Here is a 26,556-nt window from a genome sequence, read left to right on the forward strand (position 1 = left end):
TTAAATTTGATAATAACTGATAAGATCTAGCCCCCCCCCCCACCGTCTCCCACTCCAATCTCCTTATAGATAAAGAAGTTGAAGCCTGTGAGATTTAAGTGATTTAGGCAGGCAAGATAATGTAACAAGTTTAGTGGCAAATCAAGGGTTAGGAGTCAGGACATCCAATTCTCAGTCTGGAACAGGAGAAAGATGAATGCAATCTAGTGGAGTGTAGTATTAGGGGTAACTTGTAGTCACCTAGGACACTGTCCTAATACCTGACCACCCCACAGATATTTTGATATAATAGCATGGAATGGGGCCTAGGAATCATAAAACATTTCTGTTGTTCAACCAAGTCCAGGGGACTAAGACATAAAGGATTCAGTTGCTGTCAATCTTGGGAGCTTAAATGCCTCTAGCTGGCATTTCCTAGAAAAAAAAAAAAATCACCAAAAGCTGAAAGTAAACTCAATGTAAATAAAAACTGAGTGGTATGAAGGGACAATGAATGAGTGAGGTATAGGTGGGGAAGAGAATATTAGATTTGACCCAAACTTTTCGAGCTCAGTCTTGAAGCTTGCCTGAAGACTTTTGGGTTCTGTAGGCTATCTCTGTCTGGGAATCATCAAGTGAAACTGTACCACAGAAACAAGATGACTCCAGAGGATAGTGAAAGGACATGGAACCTTTGGCTTCTTGAGTCTCTGGCTTGCATCTAGTTCAGGCTGGCAGGCACCACAAGTCATTAGCATGAATTGAATTTCCTGTGGTCATAGTGAGCTCAGCCCTGGACTATCTCCAGTTCCTGGGAGACCAGCATCTCAACTAGCTCTAAGGGCCTTGGAAGGCTTAGCTGAAAGGGCAAATCAAGAGGGGACAGTACTGGACTTTCTGCTCCTGATTTGGAAGAGAAGTATCCCAAGAATCAATGAAGATTGATAACCCCTCAACACAGAGCTTCTGCTTTTCCTATCACTTTCCATAGATTATGCAGCTGCCTTTTCAGTTTTGTTCCAAATAGCAAGAGGAGATTTAATGTGGCTACTAATTTAAATACACTCTGTTCTTAGGATCCCAAGGAACATTCTATTTTCTTTTTATTTAAATGAATGATTGGGCCTTCCAGCTCCCAATACAGTGGCTACATAAAGGGTGTTTGCAAAACCTTTTTGTGTGGTAGTAACTGAAACTTGAAACCTACACAAACTAGTGGGACCCCAAGCCAAAGCTTTAGAGCACAGTCAAGGGCAGCTAGCAGCTAGCAAGATAAGCCTGTCCTTTAGGATGCCACCCCAGCAGTGGGACCAGGTGGATATGCCACAGTAACTGGCCAAAGCACCATTAGGCAGCCTTAACAAATGGAATTCTCTCTCAGTGCTATCTGGAGCTAATTAGAAGCAACAACACAACTGTCTCTGTATTTTCCAAGTTGCTATAGTGAGCCAGTTCTGGCTTTCCTGAATTGATTGACTGGGGCCTGCCTTGTCCACTTGGGAGATGAGAATCTGTCCTGCCTAAGATAGGATAACTATTTGCTGCACAGTTAATAATAGATCTCTTAAAGAAGGCTGCCCTCACCAATAATGTCTCCTCCCCCCGTGTCCTCCCTAAACTTTATATTCTTTTCCAAAATGCAATTACTCCTGAAAGATTTAGCACATTAAGTTTATGGAGAATTCAATTGTAATTTGATATAATTTCATTGCTTTATACATGACCTATTAGAGAGGGCTAAGAATATTGAGTCTGTGTTTGTGTATGAGGTGCTGGGGAAGGTGACCTTTCCCCAGCAAGGAGAACTTTTGAGGCTGTGATTCCACTCTGCAGAGTCTACAGAACCATGGATAGCATTGGCTATTAGGTGGTGAGAAGGCATTAGGGGAGAAAGCTAAGGAAAAAGGAGAGAACGTGCCTTACATCAGCATTTCCCAAATATTCATAGGACTACCTCAGAATCGTTTGTGGAACTTGCAAAAAAAAAAAAAAAAAAAGTTAAATGGTAGGACTCCATCCAAAGATCATGTGGCCCAGGGAGCCTGGGCTCAGGCTAACCAAGTTGAAGAACCACCACCCTTAGGCACCCTTCATCTACCTCACAAATTTTTAACAAGGACAGTTGTCTGAATCATTCTTCCTTACAAACACATTTCACTTGGAAGGATAGTCCACCTCCTTCATTGATCTTCTGAGCTGAGAATGGAATAGAGCAGTAATAGCAGATTCAAGTGAGAAAGACCTTCCAAATATGAATGAATTAGGCACTCTCTCTCCCAGGCCTGAACCTAAAAGGAGAGCAGGGTTTCTTGAAGTGGTTCACTTACCAGTGGTTGAGAGGCTGACTTTTCTTGATCTTTATAGTCCTCTAAGCCTTGGAATTCTGTCAATCTCTGAAAATACTTAAATATCCAAGGAAAGACAAATTTGAAGCTGGTACCTTCAAGTAAGAGATCCCTGTGAAAGTCAATGAATGATGGGAGTTCTTTATGCCTTGTTAGTGGAAAAGTATGGCTGGTATCCTGGGGAGTGGGCCAGATCAATCAAAATACCCAGCTCCAGAGTGTCCTTGAGATAACACAACCATGTTGAATGCCCGTCAGCGATAGGAATGGGAAGGGGGTTAACAGAGAAGATTTGTAAGGGACATCTGTTATTATTCCCCAAACACTTTGATGATACTCAATATTTTTATTGACTTGAATCTGCTCAGTGTCTGAAAGGATTCAAACCTGAAAACATTTCAGCATGTAGCTTGTATCAGATTATAATTGGCCCAATATTTGAGCCAGTTTGAATTCTCATTTAATGAATTCCTTGTCCAGATCCAAATGATTCTGGAATCATTTCCAAGTCTGAATTGATTCAAACTGTGACTATTTCTGAATGATGTTGGGTTGGGTGGTTATTTCATGGAGCCTTGCGGAGCTGTGTGGGAGGGCTAGGACAGGAGCAGCCATGGGATCCTTACATATCAAGCTCTCAGCAGCTGAAGGGTTCTGTAGTTGGGCGATACAGTGCTGCTGAGCCAGAGAGCGTAGAGTTATCACTTGCCCCCTGTGGGGCCTACACCTGCTTGTAACTCATAGTAAAATATCCTGAGTCCTCCATCCCCCTACTCCCTCCCCACCCCCTGCAAAGAGAAAGTAAGGATGGTTTGTCTCCAGAACTCCACTTATATTTTTCATTTGTAGGGGAAAAGCAAATCCAGGCTTGGGGTTACATTTGCATGAGAGAGAATTACATAAAAGCTAGATTCCCCATTCAGAAGGGCTCAGAACAAGTAGTGTATCACAGGCTGGTGATAATCAGTGTTGCACAAAGAATGCAACCAATGAATTTGTCTCTGTAAAACAGGTTGTTTTCTACAGAAATAATTAACTCTGAATGACAAGAAACAGCTTTGGAGGAAATACATGATTATTTGGAATCCTGAGATATAGACAATTTGGACATATACCAGATATTTCAATATAACTTTTGTCTGAAGACTAGTTTCCATATCAGAAGATGAAGCTCCCATTCTCATGGCTAGAATATGAGCCACTTAATTACTCAATGAGACCTAAAAAATGTAATAGTTGCCATATTTAGCTTATGAGCAATATCAAAGTGAATTGTGTGAACTTAAGCCGAGAGAACCAAGTGGGTGTCATGTGTTGCTTTATACTTCTGTGTCCTTACAAGAGTATCTGAAAAGAGAGTTACAGTGCATATTTGGTAGGATTCAATGAGAACTGTAAGACCATGATCAAATAATTTTGTTTTTCATCAAAATTGTGGCCCTGGGTGAAGGTCAAAGTGAACCAGCAATGCTGTCTTAATATATTTAGCCAAAACATAACTATTTAGTTCTCCCTGTTCAGTTCACTTTCAATAAAAACAATACAGAAGTATACAGTTTTAATGATTTGTGTAGAAAACATTTTCTCTGATGAGTATACTATTTTGTTTAAACTTCTTTTAACTTGGCACTATTTGAAAATTTCTAGGAGTATTGATCAAATTAAATTACAAGCTCATAATATATTCCCTTAAGCCATCTGAACCAAGGGAGAAGCTATCATGATTTGTTTATGTTCTTCAGATGATAGGCTTCAAATCTAGTAGGTTTTATTTCTGGTCTCCAAATATGTTGTAGGTATCTTCATAAAAATTGAAAGCCGATTGCTGGCATGTTTTCTTTATTCCCTTAAAAATATTAATTTAAATCTCAGGTTGCAGGGAAGTCCTACCCAGCATTTAAGTCTGACTTTATAAAGCATAAAGATAAGAGAACTAATTTTGATATCCTTTCATCCAAGTTCCAAATCATTATGAAGATTTTAGAGGAGGACTTTGCTGGGAGTTTCCATGTTCTATACTACAATTGTTAGCATCCATACTAAACAGGTTTCAATACTGTGGTAACACCTGCGGTATTTATTTAATTTTTTTTTTTTTTAATTTTTATTCATTTATGATAGTTACAGAGAGAGAGAGAGAGAGAGGCCAGAGACACAGGCAGAGGGAGAAGCAGGCTCCATGCACCGGGAGCCCGATGTGGGATTCGATCCCTGGTCTCCAGGATCGCGCCCTGGGCCAAAGGCAGGCACCAAACCGCTGCGCCACCCAGGGATCCCTAATTTTTTTTTCACCTGGGGCTTTTAAATTCTTTTTCCTCACTAGAGTCCTGAGAGAGACTTGACATTTATTTAATTTTGCTGGGAACACTCAAATAAGAATTGCAGTAAATAAAATGCACTGATTTTCCAAAAGTCACTTTACTGCCCACCACCTACAGCAACAGGTTTATTTATTAGAAGGTACCTGAAAACTTGAATTCCTACCAGTATGAACTGTAGCAAATCTTTAGTACTTGTGTGAGAACTTTGGAGAACACACATAGAAGGGATGCTTATCTTATCTGTTCCTTTCTATTCTGCTGATTTTTTCTTGTAAAAATGAAATTGGTCCCAATTCTCCATGCCTCAATCAACATCTGGAAAATATGGCTTATTTATCCCCTAAGGTTACTGGGTGTGTATATAGCATTAAATATATATATAAATACAGAGAAAGGGGGGAATTGTTCACTTATGAACAGTATGAGGAATCTTCACTACAAACAAATCCAGTTTTATACTTCATTTATTTAGCACAGTTTGGACTATATACAAATGTAAGATATGATAGTAATTTATTCCATAGATTTTTGTCTAGGTCTCCTGGTCTTATCTCTTTGACTAGAATAAAAATAAATCCATGGATAAGCAGATCTGGGGTCTCAGCATCCCCTTTTAAAGTATTTTTAATAAGTTGGTATCTATAAGAAATTTCTAAAATGATCAGGAATATGCACTTAACTGAGGTAAATCTAAGTGATGACAAAACAAAACAAAACAAAAACAACCAAGAATAGTTTCCTCAACAAGGAGGTAGCAGTGTTTTTAAGTACTAGACATTAAGTAATGAATATTTGAGTCAAATCTAATAAAAGCACCTCCACATAGGCATCCGTCCTTTTTCTCAAAATTTAGAGTGGGGTTCAAAGCTTAAAACAATACTACTTATCTAGCTATTGGAATATTAAACCTGATAAAGGAAGAACAGAGACTGTTAAATAAGAATTAAGTATGTAATAAAGAAACAGGGAGATAATCTATGTGAACTCTTAATGTGACTATGAAAATTATATAGATGATAGTCCATTAGGCTCTTGATTGCATAGATGAATTAAATGCAGTAGACTATGTTTACTTGATGCCTTTACAGCTATTGAAAAAAAAAAAAAAAGCAATTAGTCAGTTAAAAGAAAAACTCCAAAGCAATAGTTTTTCTTTAACTAAATTGAATATATTTTTTGGTTAGACACAAATGCTAAGAGAAGATTGGAGAGGGGAAGAGAAGAATAAAGAATGAAGTCTTAGTTAATATAACGAAATAACAAGAACCAAAAGTATTTTCAGGGATCCCAAAGTAGAGAATTTTAATGATTTTAAATATATGCAAGTGTGAAAATAATTAAAGAGTCCATTAGACTGAGGGAGTTCTAATGCATTGGTGGCCTAAGTCAGCAAACTAAAACTTAAGCCAGAATCAATTCCTGTAAATGCCTCAAGGTTAAGAAATCAAAACACAAGAACAACCAATCACAGCCAACTAAACTTTCCCAAGTAAGGCAACAGCTTAAGCTATAGCCAATCAAATAACTTCCTTGCTTTGCTTCTGCATCTGTCTTATAAAAACCTTTCCTTAGCTCCTGCTCCTTAAGAGCTCCTACACCTTTTTGGTTTGGCACCGCCCAATTCAAATAAATGTTCGCTCAAACAAATTCTTCAAAATTTTAATGTACTACAGTTTATCTTTTATGAAGAGAATTATTTTTCCCCCAATGGGAACCAGTCTGTAGAATTAGAGTATTTTTCAGCAGCTAAATATAATCTGATGTACAAATATTTGCATTAAAAATAACGTATTTAAAATGTACTCATTCAGGGCGCCTAGGTGGCTCAGTCTGTTTAGCATCTTTTTGGCTCAGATCATGATCGCAGGGTCCTGGGATCGAATCACACATTGAGGGGACTTCTCCCTCTGCCCTTTCCCCCTGCTCATGATCTCTCTCCCAAATAAATAAAATCTTTTTTAAAAGGAGTAAAAATTTAAAAAAATAGAATGTACTCATTTAGTTTGTTGGATGACAGTGGCCAGAAATAGTATACCTCCAAAAGACTAGTCCTATAATCCTTCATGGATTAGACCAAAGGACTTAAGTACTTAGACGTTTTTACGTCTTGCTAAGGAAGTGTCATTGCAAGGTACATTACTAACAAAGGAATCACTAGAAGCAAATATGAGGTTTAGGATCATCTGCAAGGCAAAAGTACAGGCGACAGGCAAGAGATCAGATAAATGTACCCAAAGGCTGCTGGTCAAGAAGGATCAGGAAAACTAAAATGGTGATTCAACTTAAAAGTTCATTAAGATATCTGGACTGAAAAAACTTAATGAATGTAAAAAAATAATGAGGCAAAGGCTTCACAGAGTCTGAATTCAAGGCAAGATAACTACTCAGATCAGGCAAAAAGATATGAACAAAAGTATATGATTCCAAACACAAGATCAAAGACCATATTGAAAGGTCTAGAAAGAAGCAAGAAATAATTAGACTACAGGAAATGCAGCAGGTGATGCTCTCCATACCTGAGCAAAAAATCTGGACAGCCAATATGAAGCACTGCAATACAAACAACTTCTATCTCATCTCACTTCTTGCTACAGCAATCAGTTCCAGGGCTTAATTAACACAGAATCTGCAGGTTGTAGCAGATAAATCAACTTGTTTTGTGAACAAGTATCTTAGCTGAATTGGGGAGTCTGAGGGCAATTTAGTGAGCATGTATACTTCAATTAGTTCTTTTATTCATTCACCCATTCAAAAACACAGACTGGGAATGTCAATAAAAATGGAGGAAGGACATCTAAAAAAACTTTTTTTCTTGAAAGTTAAAAGAACACTGGCAATAACACAACAAAATGATCAGAATCAACATTTTTAGAACTCTGGAAATTAATCAAAGGCTTAGCACAATCTGAGGGAGCATTCATTAAGGAAAAATAGCTCAATCCTGAAAAGCAAACTTTGTGGTGATTTAATTTGTCCTATTCTCACACGAACCTACTCACTGCTCCTAGCTTTGTGATAGCCTTAAAACCCAATAGCCTGCAATCATGGTGAAAACCAGCAGCCTGGCAGCCAGTGGAAGAGACAGAATGGGATTAGAACTTCTACAAAGCCACCTTCCCAAAGAGCCATTATTTGACCTATCTGGGGGTTCCATGGGAGACCCCATATTAAGTTGGTCCTCATTTGGCCTGACACAGAGTTTGCCCCATGAAAACAGCTTTTTCCAGGGGTGATTTGTCAAAAAACAGTTACAGGCAGTTGTGGTTGCCTGAGACAGTGGGTGGCATTTAGAGCAAGCTCTCAATAGGCTATTACAAATCATACATCTGATACGTACATCTGAGATATGTACAAATCATACATCTGAGATCATCTCACAATGTATATAAATACTAAATCATTACATTGTACACCTGAAACTAATAAAATGTTATATACCACAATTACAAAAAGAAAGCTTCCTGAGACCCACAAGGATAGCCATAATAAAAAGACAAATAATAACACGTCCTAGAGAGGATTTTGAGAAATTGGAACCCTCATAGACTGCAGATAGAAATGTAAAATGGTGCAGCTACAGACAACAGTTTGGTAGTTCCTTAAAAAGTTAAACCTAAAATTACCAGAGATTATACTCCTATATATCCAAGATATTTGAAAACATATACCCATGCAAAACCTTTTACATGAATGTTCACAGGGATATTGTTTATAATAACCAAAAAGTGGAAAAACCCTAACATCCATCAACTGATAACTGGATAAACAAAATATGCTATATCCATACAATGGAATATTATTCACTCATAAAACCAATGGAGTAGTGATTCATGCTACAGCATGAAAGAACCCTTGAAAGTTTTATGATCAGTGAAAGAAACCGGACACAAAAGGCCATATATTGTACAATTCCATTTATTTGAAATATACAAGAAAGGCAAACTCACAGGAATAGAAAATGGATCAATGACTGCCAAGAACGTGAGGGAGGGTAAAATGGGGAGTCACTGCACTTGAATGTGAATGTGATTTCTTTGAGGTGCAGAAAGTATGTGATAATATTGTAGTAATGGCTGTATAGTTTTGTGAATAAATGAAAACACCAAATCATACAATTTAAAAGAGTGAATTTGATATTGTGTGAATTTTATCTTTAACAAAATGTACTGAGGATCTAATAAGTTGCTATTTGGGGCACTGAAGTTAACAAGAAGAGTAATGCATACCCTGTACCCTTGTAGGAGTCTAGTGAAGAAGAAAGACAAATAATGGCATGAAATAATAAGCACTGTTGTAGAGTACCAGGAAACAAAGGGAAACCAAAAAAGTAAGCTTATGGTGATGCTGGGATATTAGGAAAAACTTTACAAGGGAGGTAGCATTTTTAAGCACTGAATCAGCTTACCAGAAAGGCAAAAGGGAGAAGGACATTCAAGGCACAGGAAAAAGAAAATGTTCAAGATCTGGAAACATGACACAGCAGACCCTGACAGAAATTCAGTACATAACACAATGACTTTCTATTTCTAAGTTTACTCTATGAGATACTTTTAAAATGAACAATGTAGCTGTCTCATCAGCTATGTCATGTTCTCAAATAGAAATTCATGTTAGAAGAACTGTTTATACCAGTCAAGATTAGCTATATGTATATATAGTGAGGTTTTTGTCAAAAATCACTTCTGGGTGACCACCTACATGACAGGCAAAAAAAATGATTCAAAGTAAATAAATGAAGCTGTTGGCATACCTTTATATGGACTAAAAATATGTGAAATTCAGTCCTGTGGAACTCACTAAATATAGACTCAGCAGTCTCAAGTTTTCCTATGCTTTAAATGATTTTTGTATTCAAATAAGTGGTGGGTTAACAATAAAGAGAAAGAATCAAAGAATTAACTATATTTTTCACATAATGAAGCAATTTCACTTATTCTTTCATCAGCATTTATTTTATATTTATTTTGTGCCAGATGCTGGGCTAGTTATTTTTCAGTTATTTAAAGCCAGATAAAAAGGAGTAAGGATGAGAAGAAGGATGAAGGTCTTACCCTTATTTATATGTAGAAAAATCCACAAGCAACTTTAAAGTTTTTTTTTATTTTTTCATTTATGAAAGAGAGAGAGAGAGACAGGCAGAGGCACAAGCAGAAACACAGAGACACAGGCAGAGACACAGGCAGAGGGAGAAGCAGGCTCCATTCCGGAAGCCCGATGTGGGACTCGATCTCGGGTCTCCCGGATCACGCCCTGGGCCAAAAGCAGACGCTAAACCGCTGAGCCACCCCGGGATCCCCCACAAGCAACTTTAAAGGCATAATAGGGTTGTGGTAGAAAGGATTACATACATAATTCTTTGATATATTTAGTACAAAAACCTTTCTCAAAGATGAAAAGATAAAAGATCTGTTTGGAAGGTTTGAATAAAGAATAATTCTAGGAATCATTTATGTTGCCATCCAGGTAGAGGTCAGACCAGACATCAGGACTATCTTGTCTTTTTTTTTTTTTTTTTAAGATTTTATTTATTTATTCATGAGAGACACACACACAGAGAGAGAGAGAGGCAGAGACACAGGCAGAGAGAGAAGAAGGCTCTATGCAGGGAGCCTGACACAGGACTCGATCCTGGGTCTCCAGGATCACGCCCTGGGAGGAAGGTGGTGCTAAACCGCTGAGCCACCCAGGCTGCCCCCCCCCTTTTTTAAGATTTATTTATTTATTCATGAGACACACACACACAGACAGAGATAGGCAGAGGGAGAAGCAGGCTCCTCACAGGGAGTCTGATGCAGAGCTCCATCCCAGACCCCGGGATCACACCCTGAGCCAAAGGCAGACACTCAACGGCTGAGCCACCCAGATATGGACTAGGTTTTATGTAGAAATCATTATAATTTCTTTCTAAACAAAATACAAAAATTCCAAATCAGTACTCCCAGAAAGAATATGCATTTCCACTTCTATGACAGAGTATAAATACAATTATAAAAGCTGAACAAATAACCTAAGACAGTAATTTGTAAGAATAAGAGGCAAGTAAGGCAGCCATAACTTGAAGGTCTAAGATCCCAGAAAGTAGGTACATGCATTGAAAAAGTCCCATATTTTCCACTGCTTTTTCCCCTAGGGCATTTCCCAAATCATGGAACATGGAAAGAAAGTGGTGGCTTGGTGCTATGGTAGTCTCACTCAACTGGAGAAACAAAAAACCCAGGATTTGAGGGGCCAAATTCCCAGAAGAAAGGGAACCAAAGAAAAGTAAGTCTGACTTTTTTGTATAAGACTTTGTTTTTGTGCATTTTATGTCTCCTAAGTTTAAGGTAAGAAAAAACAAGAATCAAAGCAGAATGCAGCTATCAGGAGGCTAAAGTATTAACAGATTTTAGTAGTCTATAGTGCAGAGGATATAAAAACTAGAGTTCAGAACCCTTCAAATAGAAAATGCCAATGAAACACCCCAGGTTTTCAACTAATATTTTTAAAAGGCTGTACCCTAAAAATAAGGGTATACTAAAATAGACCAACCTTGAATAAATCAGGATGATCTGCCCATGCATTATCTTCCCACCAGAAGGAAATTAGTTTCTCTATGGAAGATGATCATTCAGAACCTTCACACACAATTAACATACAATTAAACTTTACCAGGCATGTTGGAAAACAAATAAAAAAAGAGAAGTGACTGAAAAAATAGATAATAGACAAAACCCAACAGATGACTTAAAATTGGTATTATCAAATATAGACCTTTAAATAATTATGATTCATATGTTCAACAAAACAAATTTAAAAATGGAGAATTTTACTAAACTGAAATATATGCAAAAGAAAGGGAAATTTTAGCATAAAAAATTCAATAATTGAATTTAGAATTTAAAGGATATATTTGTTAGCATATTAGACACAGCAGAAAAGATGACTAGTGAATTGAAAGGTCAGTATAAAGTGTCCAGAATAAAGTCCAGGCAGAGAAAAAATATAAGGAATATATTAAAACTAGATCATAATTGATATAAGGAATACCACGTAAAGATATATGTGTAATCAGAGAGACTGTAGAAGAAACAGTATTTAAAGAGCTACTGCCTGAGAATTTTCTAAATCTAACAAGAGACATAAAGTCATAAATTCAATAAGATCTGCAAACCTCAAACAGGAGAAACTCAAACCATACCTAGGCACATTATTGTAAAAACCTCTGAAAATCAAAGAAAAAAAGAAGCAAGGAAAATTATAAAGTACTTCAGGGGTAGCAAGACTGACAGCTAACTTCTCAATAGAAGCAATAGAAACTGTGAAGCAATGGAATCATCTTTGAAATAAAGAAAGACAATGTGAATTGAGAATTCCATACTTACTGAACTTACTTACTTACTGAACATATGCTTTAAAAATGAAGGCATTGTCATTTTTTTTAGACAAAAAAAACTTAGAATTCCTCACTCTTAGACTGACACTAAAAGAGATAATAAAAGGAGTTATTTTGGCAGAAGGAGAGTGATCTTAGAAGCATAATCAAAAAGGAACAATAGAAATAACTATAATGGGAGATATAAAGAAATAGTGTTTAAAACAATTATATAGTATCTTTAGGTTTTTAAATATGTGTAGAATTTAAATACCCAATAACAAAAGCACAACAACTAGATAGTCAAGTGGAGTCCTTGAGGGTAATGCGTCAAGTGGAATAAGTCAGACAGAGAAAGTCAAATACTGTATTATCTCACTTATATGTAGAATCTAAAAAAGCCAAACTCATAAAACAAAGAATAGATTGTTAGTTGTCAAAGGTGAGGGGATGGAGGAAATGGGTGAAGGTGATTATAAGGTACAAACTTACTGTTAAGATAAATAAGTTCTAGTAATATAATGTATAGCATGGGAACTATAGTTAACAAAACTATATTATATATTTGAAAGCTGATAAGAGAGTATATCTTAAAAGTTCTTCTTACAAGGAATAAAAACTTGTAGCTATATGAAGGTAATGGATGGTAACTAAACACACTGCAGTTGTCTTTTCACAATATATACATATATCAAAATCATTGTTAGATATGTTAAACTAATACAATGCTGTATTTCATTTATATCTCAATAAAACTAAAAAAATTTTTTTGAAGATTTTTATTTATTTGAGAGAGAGAGAAAGAGAACATGAGCAGGAGGAGGAGCAGAGGGAGCAGCAGAGTCCCTGCTGAGCAGGGAGCACAATGCTGGGCTCAGTCCCAGGATTCCAGCATCATGACCTGAGCTGAAGGCAGACGCTTAAAAAACTGAGCCACCCAGGCACCCTGGAAAAAGTGTTACAAGAGGACACCTGAGTGGGTCAGTCAGTTAAGCAGTTGCTTAGGCTCAGGTCATGATCCCATGGTCCTGAGATCAGCCCCGCATCAGGCTCCCTAGGGAGCCTGCTTCTCCCTCTCCCTCTCTCCCAGTTTGTACTCTCTCTGTGTGTCAAATAAATAAATAAAATATTTTTTTAAAAAGTGTTACAAGGTTCTTTCATTGTCTGGAAAGTTGATAAAAATATTAAAGTAAATTATAATCAAAGATGCATATTGTAACAATCAATGCAAAATAGAAAATTAAATAGAGGGAAAAATTGAATAATTAAAAATACTTTATTATGTAGTATTACTAGAGATAAAGTAAAACTTTTGTATGCAATAATTCTAGAAAGTTAATTTTGACAAACTCAAAAGGAAGTTATAATACTTCTAAGTGTTTTAGTATTTAATGTTATTAAAGATAATTATTTTATTATTTTGTATTAATAGCAATAAAGAGGGACATTTTATAGTGATAAAATGGTCAATTCAAAAGGAAGATTTAATAACCTAAATATATGTACACCTAAAAATATAGCCTTAACAATTCTAAGAAATAATGTAACAGAATGGAGAAATAAATTCATAGCCAACATTCAATAACTATGGAATACACAATGTTTTCAAATGCACATGGAAGATTTACCAAAATTGAGCATATGCTGGATAAAAGACAGTTTTCAATAAATGATAAATAATTGAAATCATATTTTTCCTGGCCGCAGTGAAAATAAACTAGTAACATAAATAGATTATCCCTAAAATAACTAGAAAATAGTGTTTAAGAAGGGTGATTAGCAATAAATAGACCAGAACATGTTCTTCAATAGCATTGGGAGAATGCAAAAAGCCTTGGCTCAGTCACCATCTTTTCATTTGAATTTTTTTTACTTAGCTGTATGCTTCAACTAAGACATTTGTCAAGCTTGATTCTCCCCTCCTCAAATTCTGAGTGCTCTCTTGCACAGCAGAGAGAAAAAGCTCTTCTGACTTTTACTGCAAGTCTTCCCATTTTTAGGAATTTGTACCTATAGAATGTTTAAGTTTTTAGTGTACGTTTGCCTATAGGTGCAAAGAAAAAAGTCAACTGGACATTGGAAACAAAATTAAACCAGGCAATGTTCAGTAGTTACAATGGACAAATCAGCCCCTGACTTTCTGGAGAATAAGTCTGACCATACAACAAATTGAGAAGGCTGGTATGACAAGATGTTCTGTGAACAAATGAGCTAGTTAATGAACAAAGTCAAGAAAACTATGACCAGGAAATCTCTTTTCTTGGCTTGCGCCCTGTCTGACTTAGTGAATAATAATACATAATTAGGTTGCAGCATTCTTGAATGAGGAGCCAATGAGTCAAAAACCAAATTTGACTGGCTTTTGACTGACTCAACCATTGCAGCCAGGAAACAGGTTGGGTGGGTACCCATTGCCTCAGTTCTTCCATGGTGTGGAGGAACTTCCTGGCCAGTTCATCTTCTACAATAAATTGGTCATTAGGCTAAAGAAAAATGTATGCCCTGACTCTACTAGATTATTCAGTGGACCTCTTAGGAATTAATAGGGGTTAATTCTTCATAAAGTTCAGAAAATCTACCATTCCTTCATATGGACTGGGTTCTCAATCCATATGGCTACAACTTTGGCTTCATGGCTCTCTGCCTCTTCTCTTGCTGTTTCCTTTGCCTAGAACCTTTTCATTTCTCAGCCAAGTGAGATCAAATTGTATACAACCCTTTCAGACAAAATGAAAGCATCTGTGCTTTACTGTACTTTTGTGCGTGTTTATTATTGCACTTTTGTCTTGATATAGTTATCTCTCTGTTTAAATGATCACCTTCCCCTTTATACTATGAACTCCATAAAATTAGGGACCATGTTTTATCTTTTAATGATAATACTGGGCTCTTGCTCTTATTATGTGCCTGCCTCACAACAAACATTATAGGTATTGGTGTTGTGCTTATTTTATAGATGAGGAATGAGAGTTTAAAGAAATGAGGTAACGTCCCCCAAATCCACAACTATTTAATTGACAGAGCAAAGACTGAACTCCAGTTGGTCTGACTCCAGAGCCTAGTTCTTATCCACATTCTCCATCTAACCAATTTCCCCTCAGAGAAAGCCCTTTGGACAAATGTCCAATAGGACATGTTTATAATAGTATGCAGGTAGAATCGATGAAAATAAAAATCATATTTAATAAAAAGATCTTTCTCTCTCTAGTTTTGAACCAATAAGTAAACAAACAAATCCACTGAGTTCCAAGGATGTATCTTACTAATGAAGGCAGAGGGACAAGGTTACTGAAACCTTAAAGGAGTGTTCGCTTAGAGAGATTCAAGGAGGAAGTCTTCTAGAAGAAGAAAGAAGGATCACAAAACTTCTTTACTGAGCAGCAGACCATGATTCAGAAATCCAGTTGATTTAAAAGTGCAGACTGTTCTCCACAGGAAAACACCGAGTAGGGCCCAGCCATACACTGCCACAGAAAGTCACTACCCTTTTCCCCAAATACCATTTTTTAATGGTTGGTCTAAAGTTGGTCCCTGAATTCTTTAGAAATGTGAAGAGTCAGAGATGCCTCAGCAGCCTAGAAACCTATGTCCCCCTTTAGACCAATCCCTGCCTAATCACTGGGAGGTTTGTGTTGTCACTGAGGGAAATGCTACCACTCAGAGTCAATTCTGGTTTTGGTTGGTAGTCCCATTTCATGAGGCTTTATATCCTTCTTGTGTCATTAGTTGTTTTGTTTTCCATTCTTAGAGGTCTTGACAATAACACCATTGCACTGAGATATAGGTACAATGCTGCTCTTCTGTCTGTGAAAGGAGGAATCATGGCAAGTCCCAACAGCGCCTGGCAGAGCTTTCTCCTGTAGAGAGAGATCAGAGCAACTGAGGGAGCTGTCTCAGATCTACTACTCAATCCCACTGTTATGGGCCCATTTGGGAAGGGTGGGAATAATGAGAATAGCCTTTTATAACGTTTGGATGACTATGGAAACTCACTTTAAGTCTGCACATGGAGTATAAGGACAGGACTGCCTTTTTGGACAAACATTCCTCTTAGAGCCTGGGAAAATTAATGCAAAGCAATTTTAGAGATGCTACTGTTCAATTATTTTTCTTCCTTGCTTTGTCATTTTTTTCTTTCAATTAAGAATTGGTGCATTGGCTTCCTTTCCCAGAAAATAAACAATTCTCCTTGCAATACCCATGCCTTGGCAGGAGAGAGATGACTGATGCAGACACTTGCAGCTGAAGCAAATTTTTTTTTTTACTACAGTTAATTTCCATTCCTTGATCTAGGATAAAGAGTGGGAAAATTAAGAGCTTGTTCCCTTCACTTTTTATGTTACTCTTTTTTCTGTGCACATTTGACTCTACCTTAATAATTAAGGTCTCAACACATGTTTGGAATTTTTTTCCACTCACTAATTCACTATATCCTGACCTTAGGCCTGTGTTCTACATCTCATTATGGAAAACAATATTCTCTTGCTAATAAATATTTATCATGTGTATGCAATATTATAAAGCCCAGGCCTTTGATAGAACCTAGAATAGTGATGAAATTCAAAAAACAGTGTTTGTTGGAATCCATTCCAATAATTGAGTGGGAAGGGTATTATGGTGGAGTTCTGGTTAAAGGCTAAAGGAATGGCTGGGTCCCAGCAACAGGTGAATTAGCTTTCATCTCTCCTTTGGCCCACCCCAATCAACATGTCATCTCAACTGTCAGGACCCCCAGTGATGATTGCTCCTCAGCCTCCAATGGCTAGGAAATGAAGTAAAATTAGCTTGAGGATCTTTTCTTCTCCATTTGTTATGGAGTTACTAGAGCTTGTTATGTGCCCAGAGTCTGTTGCTCTTAATTTTTTTACTAAGGCTGTTTCCATACTTTGATTCATCCCTCCCCCATTCATCCCCAGCCCTACCTCCATCTCCTATAGTATTTCAAAAGGTTAGTCCCTAGCCCCAGTCATTGGCGCTCTACTTTCCTATCAAGTGTGGTTCTCATTTCCTTATTTTTATAAGCTGGCAACCATAAAAATTTCCTCCTAGAGCTGCAGAATGCAATGCAAAAGTAAGCCATTTAAATTTTCAGCATTATGGACCATTTCTGAGCACTACTAAATGGAACCAGGAGCTGGCAACATGTACCCAACCCAAACTTGACAGGCCTAGTGAGAGAAACTGAAGAAAAAGATATCTTTATAAAAGATAAGAGTCATCTGGATATACCAGTGTCTGATGAATTCTGTATCAAATATGTTCCTTCTACTAGTCTCAAACATTGACATATTATACTAGTTAGCAAAAGGAAATAAAAACATTCATGTTCTGGAGAATGGTAGAGGATAGAGGAAGAGTATGGACTCGGGTCTGTAAGACCTTAGTTTGGAAGTGTGGACATCTCCATCATTATAACCTCCATGATCTGAGCAAGCTCCTCAACCTCTCTAAACTTCAGTTTCTTTATCAATGAAATGGGAATTAGAACACAAACCCCCTTTCTAATCCCCATCTTTCTCTGTATAAAGTGGGAATTATAATAGTTCCTACCCTGAAAAACATACAGGATGTACCCTTTAGTAAATATTAGCTATTGGCTTTATTCTTGTTTTGATTTTTTAAAAGTAAGAAAGAAAGCTGTAACAAGCCCAATCTAGAGCAAATATTATTTTGATCAAATACAAAGCAATCGTAGTTCATTAAGGGGTTCATTTAAAAATATCTGTCAGATATTGCAAAAGTAAAATCCAAATCTCAGAGACTAAAAAACAAAACAAAACAAAACAAAACAAAAAAAAAAACCCCTAAAATATCCACTGACTTTCTCTTAGTGATTGGGCTTATGGGAAATTATTTTCTTTAAATGTTTTAAAAATTCCAGGACGCCTGGGTGGCTCAGTGGTTGAGCATCTGCCTTCTGCTCAGGGTGTGATCATGGAGTCTGGGATTGAGTCCCACATGGGGCTCCCTGCATAGAGCCTGTTTCTCCCTCTGCCTGTGTCTCTGCCTTTCTCTCTGCGTCTCTCATGCATAAATAAATAAAATCTTTTAAAAAAATAAAAGTAAATAAAAGTTTTTAAAATTCCAAGTTTTCTACAGTGAGCACACTTTCATATAGTCAAAAAATCATTACCTTTTAAAAATATAAAATATGCACTATTATCATATGACAGTTCATGGACCTTAGTCTCTCTCCTCAATGTCTCATATTTACTCGGATATCCCCAACGTTGATAAAGTGGGAATGTGTATGTGTGTGTGTGTGTGTGTGTGTGTATATATATATATATATATATATATATAAATGGGTACCTGCATATTAGTCTAATTTCAAGTTTTTGCTCTGTTTCATTTTTGAAACATTAAAACACCAAAACATACCCATTCTCAATAATGATCAGACATTACTATTTAATCCTTTTTGCTTCAGATATTTTGTTTACATAAATAGAATAGAATATTACAAATAAAATTCAGTTCTTTTTGTTTCTCCCTCCAAGTTCTATCCCTTTATCTCTTCTCCAGGGGTGGCCATTATTATAAGTTTGGAGGGTACTACTTCGGTTCATATTTTTGTATTTTAATTGCATGTATATGTATATGCTCTACAAATAGTAGATATATTGCTTTACATGTTTTGTAGTGTTCAAAGATTCTTTTATATTGTATCTGTCATTTTGTAGCTTGTTTATTCTAACTCAGATTATATTTTCTAGATCAGTGCTCTCCAATAAAAATACAGTATGAACTATAAATGTTTAAATTTTTATAATAATCATATTAATAAAAAAGCAAGGAGAAACAGATAAAATTAAATTTAGTATAAATTATTTAACTCAATATATCCAAAGTATTATTATTCTAAAATACATCTTTAGCCACATTTCAAGTGCTCAATACCTTTATGTGGTTAGTGACTGTCATATTGGAGAACACAGTTCTAGATCTACTTATACTGATACACGTTCACTTAATTGTTGTAGAGTATTTCATTACACATATGTAGCATATACATAGTATATACCACATAGGATATCTCATAGTAAATATGTACTGTGTGTGTGTGTGTGTGTACCACAATTGATTTACCCATTTAGTTATTGATGGACAGTTAGGTTTTCCCTATTGCAAATAATGTTCACTGAACAATTCTATGTATCCTGCTGCATATGTATGAGTTTCTGTTAACGAATACCATAGGTAGAATTTCTAGTTCATAGGAATGAACATCTAATTATAGGGCTGTTGCCAAGTTGCATTTCATAGTGGTTGTACCAGTTTTTATTGTTAACAACAGAGGCTGAGAATGCTTTATTCCTTTATTCTTCACTACAGACTACCCGAGTGTAATCCCACCTCTACTTCTTTACTGGGATACCTTGGCACACTATTTAACTTCTGTTTATCTGTGAAATGTGGCTAATAAAACAGTATCTACCTCATTGCTATTAGTATTAGGTGAGTTAATACATGGAAAGAAAGGACTTAGAACAATGCCTAGAAATGGTAATTCCTCAATAAATATAAGCTATTGTTATTTTATTATCATTTAATTTGTTCTTCAAACTGTTATGTATTATAAGTAAGCAGGACAGTATTATTACTACCAAGATAGGAGATTGGATAAGACCTAATCCATGTCTGGGATTTATTAAATGATGTTAAATGTCATAGCTATAAAGAGATAATTTCATCCAATCTTCCTATTGCTTTAGAGAAGAAAATTTTTGGCTTTCCTGGGATTTTAACTAACAACAAACTTCTCCAAATTGGTTATTAGAGTATTAGAGTCTAGAAATAAGTATTCTTACTCTCAGATATTACTAGCTGTGCAAATATTTCCCTTTCTCAAGAAACATTGGAGGAAACATAAATTATGTCATGATCAAATGCCAAAATCCATGGGAAATACCATAAATGTATAATTTCATTTAATTAATATTTAGAACACTTTCTTCTTATATCCTTATATTCAGTTAGAATTTCAGTTCAGTCTGCCACCACTACCTCCAACATCACTAACACCACCACAACACCAATACCACTATCTACCCTCTTCCTCATTGAGATCAGACCTACTTCAGCTGGAATAGATGATACTGAATAGTTATTAACTGTGCCTCCATAAAGTTTAGTGAGTAAATTAGAGCCTCATGCTTAGAAAAAAAAATGTCCAAACCTAGAGAGGAAGGATTTTAGGATTGGGAAAGCTTTTTATTTTCTATCTTAAATTCTACTGAAGTTTCTCCTCCTTTTCCATTCATTGTATATATTTTATCCCTTAAGTTTTTGGACAAATTTACTATGGTTGCTTTAAAGTCCTTCTGTGCAGTTTCCATCACCTGGATCCTCTCAGAGTCAGTTTCTATTTAATGCTTTTTTTTCTTGAGTATTTTTATGTTTTCTTTGTACATCCAATGATTTTTGATTGGCAACTGGACATTATGAACTATACAATGTAGGGTCTCTGGATTCTATTAAGTTCTTTGAAGAGGAATTCTTGTTTTAGAAGGTAGTTAATTTGGATAGACTCAAACTTCCAACTTTGTCTTCCTTGTGATGAACAGCAAATGAACTCTCCTATAGTTATTCACCTCCCAGCTACTGTTATTCTTTAAAATTCCCCTGGGTCCTTCCCTAAGTATAGCAGTCATTCAAGGTTTTAGGCAGATTTTATATGTTTGCAGCTCTCCCCTTGTGTAGTTCCTTCCTTTCCATGATTATCCCTCTAACTTTTGGCTTTGCTTGCCTCAGACTGTGTCTGATACCTCCAATCAGTAATAAGGTGGCTTTCTGCTGTTACAGTTGTATAGGCAAGAGCCTGCAAACCTTCAAATCTCAGTCATGGAAATTCTTCTTTCCATGACTATGGAAAGATTATCTTTTCCAAAGATAGACTTTCTTCTAGTTTTGAATTTGGTCTCTTTCTGATTTAATAATTTAAAAATATATATTGTCCAGATTTTATAATTGCCATCTGAAAGTTAGTCCAACCAAGATTCTCTACTATTTCTGTAAGTACAACACCCTATTAAATGTCTATTAACTTAAATAGTTTCAACTTCTCCCATGCTATTTAGTCACTGAAGAAATCAGATATAAATTAAAGGTGGATGAAGGCATTTGTAATGTTCTCTCTTCTTCTGAAAATATTTTGAATTTACCTTAATAGAAAATTTAAAATGAAAACATTACCTCATGGTTGGTACTGTATATTTCCTATTATTTTACAAAAGGAGTATAATGTTTTGGTTGTTCTACTTTTAATAATATTAAGATTACTCCACCGAGTAGGAGGTGTTCAAGCAGTCTAGGCAGAAATCAAGATCTCAAGGGAGTGTTGAAAGCAGAACATCTCTCAGTGAGATGAATCATTGCATACACAAGTGTAGAGCCACAGAAAAGGAAATAAACTTTTGATTTGACATATTATTCTCTGCCTTTATTCTGAGAAACCTGCAAACTCAGATTAGATGAAAAAGAAACACAATAATCCAAGAACTAAGAGAAGGTCTGACAAAGACCTAAAAGAGCCCTTGAAGAAGAATTGTCAGTAAAATGATGGAGTACTGAAAATCCCTGGAGTTTCATAATGGAAAGGGCCTCATTAAGCCATATAATTCAACATCAAGAACTTCTTGTAGAACATGGTTTTATTTTCCTGTGCTGCCTGTTCTTCCCTCACTGGTAGGATGCTATCAATAATCCCAAAGGTCCTGAATATCTCTAATAATTTATGATTTTATAATCATCATCCCCTCCTAACATTATACTGATAGGGAATGGCGGCCACATCTTGAGTTCAAGGCAGAACTAGAATACAACATAAATATATTCTCTCCTACCCAGTATCATTTCCACAAGAGGGGCTAACATTTATTCAGTTTGCTGAGCATTTTATATATCACATATAATATAATCTTTACTATAACCTATTATAAGGTAGGTATTATATCTATCTCCAGTTTAAAGATGATGAAATTAAGACAAAACTAGGCATTTGTCAGATATGCCTGCAAAGTGTATCTTGAATCCTTTTAATTTTCTCATCAGCACTATCACTGTCCTAGTCCAAACTGATGCTAGCTGTCACCTAGATTCTTGTAATCTAACTGCTCTACTTGTCCCACCCATCCAGTCCATGCTTTCTCAGTAGCCTGAGTAATCCTTCAAAAATGTAAATGAAAAAAAAATGTAAATGAAATTATGCCACACTTCTCAAACTCTCCAATGGTTTCTTATTGTACTTAGAATAAAATGTAGGGGGAGGGGCAAGATTGAGGAAGAGTAGGGTCCCCAAGTCACCTGTCCCCACCAAATTACCTAGATAACCTTCAAATCATCCTGAAAATCTATGAATTCGGCCTGAGATTTAAAGAGAGAACAGCTGGAATGCTACAGTGAGAAGAGTTCGCGCTTCTATCAAGGTAGGAAGATGGGAAAAAAGAAATAAAGAAACAAAGGCCTCCAAGGGGGAGGGGCCCCACGAGGAGCCGGGCTGAGGCCGGGGCGAGTGTCCCCAGGACAGGAGAGCCCCGTCCCGGAGGAGCAGGAGCTGCACCAACCTTCCCGGGCGGAAAGGGGCTCGCAGGGAGTTGGAGCAGGACCCAGGAGGGCGGGGATGCCCTCGGGCTCCCAGGGACACTAACAGACACCTGCGCCCCTGGAGAGTGCGCCATACCCCGCGGTGCAGCTCCCTAAAAGACTGCAGCACGCACGGCGGGACCCGGAGGGGCTTGGGCGGTGGCTCCCCGGAAGGGGCTGCACCACCAGGAGCACGAATCCAACAGCGCAGGACACAGCCCAGGATCCGGCCTCCCCCTGGGACAGGCAGAGGCCGGGAGGGCCCAGGACAGCAAGGACGCTCCCGCCCTGAGCTGAGCAGAGCAGCGGCCCCGCCCTGGAGCCTCCAGGCCCTGGAGAGAGCTCTGGAGTTACTGCGCGAGCTGACTCCAGGGATCCAGAGCTGGCCCCAGCCACTGCGGTTGTTCCTCCTGGGGCCTCACGGGGTAAACGACCCCCACTGAGCCCTGCACCAGGCAGGGGGCAGAGCAGCTCCCCCAAGTGCTAACACCTGAAAATCAGCACAGCAGGCCCCTCCCCCAGAAGACCAACTAGGCGGACAAGTTCCAGGGGAAGTCAAGGGACCTAAAGTATACAGAATCAGAAGATACTCCCCCGTGTTTTTTTTTTTTTTTTTTTTTTTGCTTTTTGATTTCTGTTTGCTTCCCCCACCCTCTTTTTCCCTTTCTTTCTTTTTCTTTCTCTTTTTCTTCTCTGTTTTTTCTTTTTTTCTCTTTTTTTTCCTTCTTTCTCTCCTCTCTTTTTCTCCTTTTCCCAATACAACTCACTTTTGGCCACTCTGCACTGAGCAAAATGACTAGAAGGAAAACCTCACCTCAAAAGAAAGAATGAGAAACAGTCCTCTCTCCCACAGAGTTACAAAATCTGGATTACAATTCAATGTCAGAAAGCCAATTCAGAAGCACTATCATACAGCTACTTGTGGCTCTAGAAAAAAGCATAAAGGACTCAAGAGACTTCATGACTGCAGAATTTAGATCTAATCAGACAGAAATTAAAAATCCACTGAATGAGATGCAATCCAAACTAGAAGTCGTAACGACGAGGGTTAATGAGGTGGAAGAACGAGTGAGTGACATAGAAGACAAGTTGATGGCAAAGAGGGAAACTGAGGAAAAAGACAAACAAGTAAAAGACCATGAGGATAGATTAATGGAAATAAATGACAGCCTGAGGAAGAAAAACCTACATTTAATTGGGGTTCCCGAGGGCGCCAAAAGGGACAGAGGTCCAGAATATGTATTTGAACAAATCATAGCTGAAACTTTCCTAATCTGGGAAGGGAAACAGGCATTCAGATCCAGGAAATATAGAGATCCCTCCCTAAAATCAATAAAAAACCGTTCAACACCTCGACATCTAATAGTTAAGCTTGCAAATTACAAAGATAAAGAGAAGATCCTTAAAGCAGCAAGAGACAAGAAATCCCTGACCTTTATGGGGAGGAGTATTAGGGTAACAGCAGACCTCTCCACAGAGACCTGGCAGGCCAGAAAGTGCTGGCAGGATATATTCAGGGTCCTAAATGAGAAGAACATGCAACCAAGAATACTTTATCCAGCAAGGCTCTCATTCAAAATGGAAGGAGAGATAAAGAGCTTCCAAGACAGGCAGGAACTGAAAGAATATGTGACCCCCAAACCAGCTCTGCAAGAAATTTTAAGGGGGACTCTCAAAATTCCCCTTTAAGAAGAAGTCCAGTGGAACAATCCACAAAAACAAGGACTGAATAGATATCATGATGACACTAAACTCATATCTTTCTATAGTAACTCTGAATGTGAATGGGCTTAATGACCCCATCAAAAGGTGCAGGGTGTCAGACTGGATAAAAAAGCAGGACCCATCTATTTGCTGTCTACAAGAGACTCATTATAGACAGAAGGACACCTACAGCCTGAAAATAAAAGGTTGGAGAACCATTTACCATTCAAATGGTCCTCAAAAGAAAGCAGGGGTAGCCATCCTTATATCAGATAAACTAAAATTTACCCCGAAGACTGTAGTGAGAGATGAAGAGGGACACTATATCATACTAAAGGATCTATCCAACAAGAGGACTTAACAATCCTCAATTTATATGCCCCGAATGTGGGAGCTGCCAAATATATAAATCAATTAATAACCAAAGTGAAGAAATACTTAGATAATAATACACTTATACTTGGTGACTTCAATCTAGCTCTTTCTACCCTCGATAGGTCTTCTAAGCACAACATCTCCAAAGAAACGAGAGCTTTAAATGATACACTGGACCAGATGGATTTCACAGATATCTACAGAACTTTACATCCAAACTCAACTGAATACACGTTCTTCTCAAGTACACATGGAACTTTCACCAGAATAGACCATATACTGGGTCACAAATCGGGTCTGAACTGATACCAAAAGATTGGGATCGTCCCCTGCAGATTCTCAGACCATAATGCCTTGAAATTAGAACTAAATCACAACAAGAATTTTGGAAGGACTTCAAACACGTGGAGGTTAAAACCATCCTGCTAAAAGATGAAAGGGTCAACCAGGAAATTAAGGAAGAATTTAAAATATTCATGGAAACTAATGAGAATGAAGATACAACCATTCAAAATCTTTGGGATGCAGCAAAAGCAGTCCTGAGGGAGAAATACATCGCAATACAAGCATCCATTCAAAAACTGGAAAGAACTCAAATACAAAAGCTAACCTTACACCTAAAGGAGCTAGAGAAAAAACAGCAAATAGATCCTACACCCAGGAGAAGAAGAGTTAATAAAGATTCGAGCAGAACTCAACGAAATCGAGACCAGAAGAACTGTGGAACAGATCAACAAAACCAGGAGTTGGTTCTTTGAAAGAATTAATAAGATAGATAAACCATTAGCCAGCCTTATTAAAAAGAAGAGAGAGAAGACTCAAATTAATAAAATCATGGATGAGAAAGGAGAGATCACTACCAACACCAAGGAAATACAAATGATTCTAAAAACATATTATGAACAGCTATACGCCAATAAATTAGGCAATCTAGAAGAAATGGACGCATTCTTGGAAAGCCACAAACTACCAAAACTGGAAAGGAAGAAATAGAAAACCTGAACAGGCCAATAACCAGGGAGGAAATTGAAGCAGTCATCAAAAACCTCCCAGGACAAAAAGTCCAGGGCCAGATGGCTTCCCAGGGGAATTCTATCAAACGTTTAAAGAAGAAACCATACCTATTCTACTAAAGCTGTTTGGAAAGATAGAAAGAGACGGAGTACTTCCAAATTCGTTCTATGAGGCCAGCATCACCTTAATTCCAAAACCACACAAAGACCCCACCAAAAAGGAGAATTACAGACCAATATCCCTGATGAACATGGATGCAAAAATTCTCAACAAGATACTAGCCAATAGGATCCAACAGTACATTAAGAAAATTATTCACCATGACCAAGTAGGATTTATCCCCGGGATACAAGGCTGGTTCAACACCCGTAAAACAATCAATGTGATTCATCATATCAGCAAGAGAAAAACCAAGAACCATATGATCCTCTCATTAGATGCAGAGAAAGCGTTTGACAAAATACAGCATCCATTCCTGATCAAACTCTTCAGAGTGTAGGGATAGAGAGAACTTTCCTCGACATCTTAAAAGCCATCTATGAAAAGCCCACAGCAAATATCACTCTCAATGGGGAAGCACTGGGAGCCTTTCCCCTAAGATCAGGAACAAGACAGGGATGTCCCCTCTGACCACTGCTATTCAACATAGTACTGGAAGTCCTAGCCTCAGCAATCAGACAACAAAAAGACATTAAAGGCATTCAAATTGGCAAAGAAGTCAAACTCTCCCTCTTCGCCGATGACATGATACTCTACATAGAAAACCCAAAAGCCTCCACCCCAAGATTGCTAGAACTCATACAGCAATTTGGCAGTGTGGCAGGATACAGAATCAATGCCCAGAAATCAGTGGCATTTCTATACATTAACAATGAGACTGAAG

At 37.4% G+C, this 26,556-nt stretch overlaps 1 long non-coding RNA gene across 2 annotated transcripts in view; it reads left to right on the plus strand.

Moving 5' to 3' along the window:
• Positions 1–26,556, plus strand: part of LOC102155157 — a 178,664-nt gene that overhangs the window by 69,293 nt on the left and 82,815 nt on the right. For both annotated transcript variants that reach the window (XR_005381648.1, XR_005381647.1), the window contains one exon: positions 10,776–10,906. This is a non-coding gene — a long non-coding RNA (uncharacterized LOC102155157). The remainder of the gene's footprint in view (positions 1–10,775; positions 10,907–26,556) is intronic.

The sequence above is a fragment of the Canis lupus genome, chromosome 30 (assembly GCF_011100685.1).
Source record: "Canis lupus familiaris isolate Mischka breed German Shepherd chromosome 30, alternate assembly UU_Cfam_GSD_1.0, whole genome shotgun sequence".
NCBI classification, from domain to species: Eukaryota; Metazoa; Chordata; class Mammalia; order Carnivora; family Canidae; genus Canis; species Canis lupus.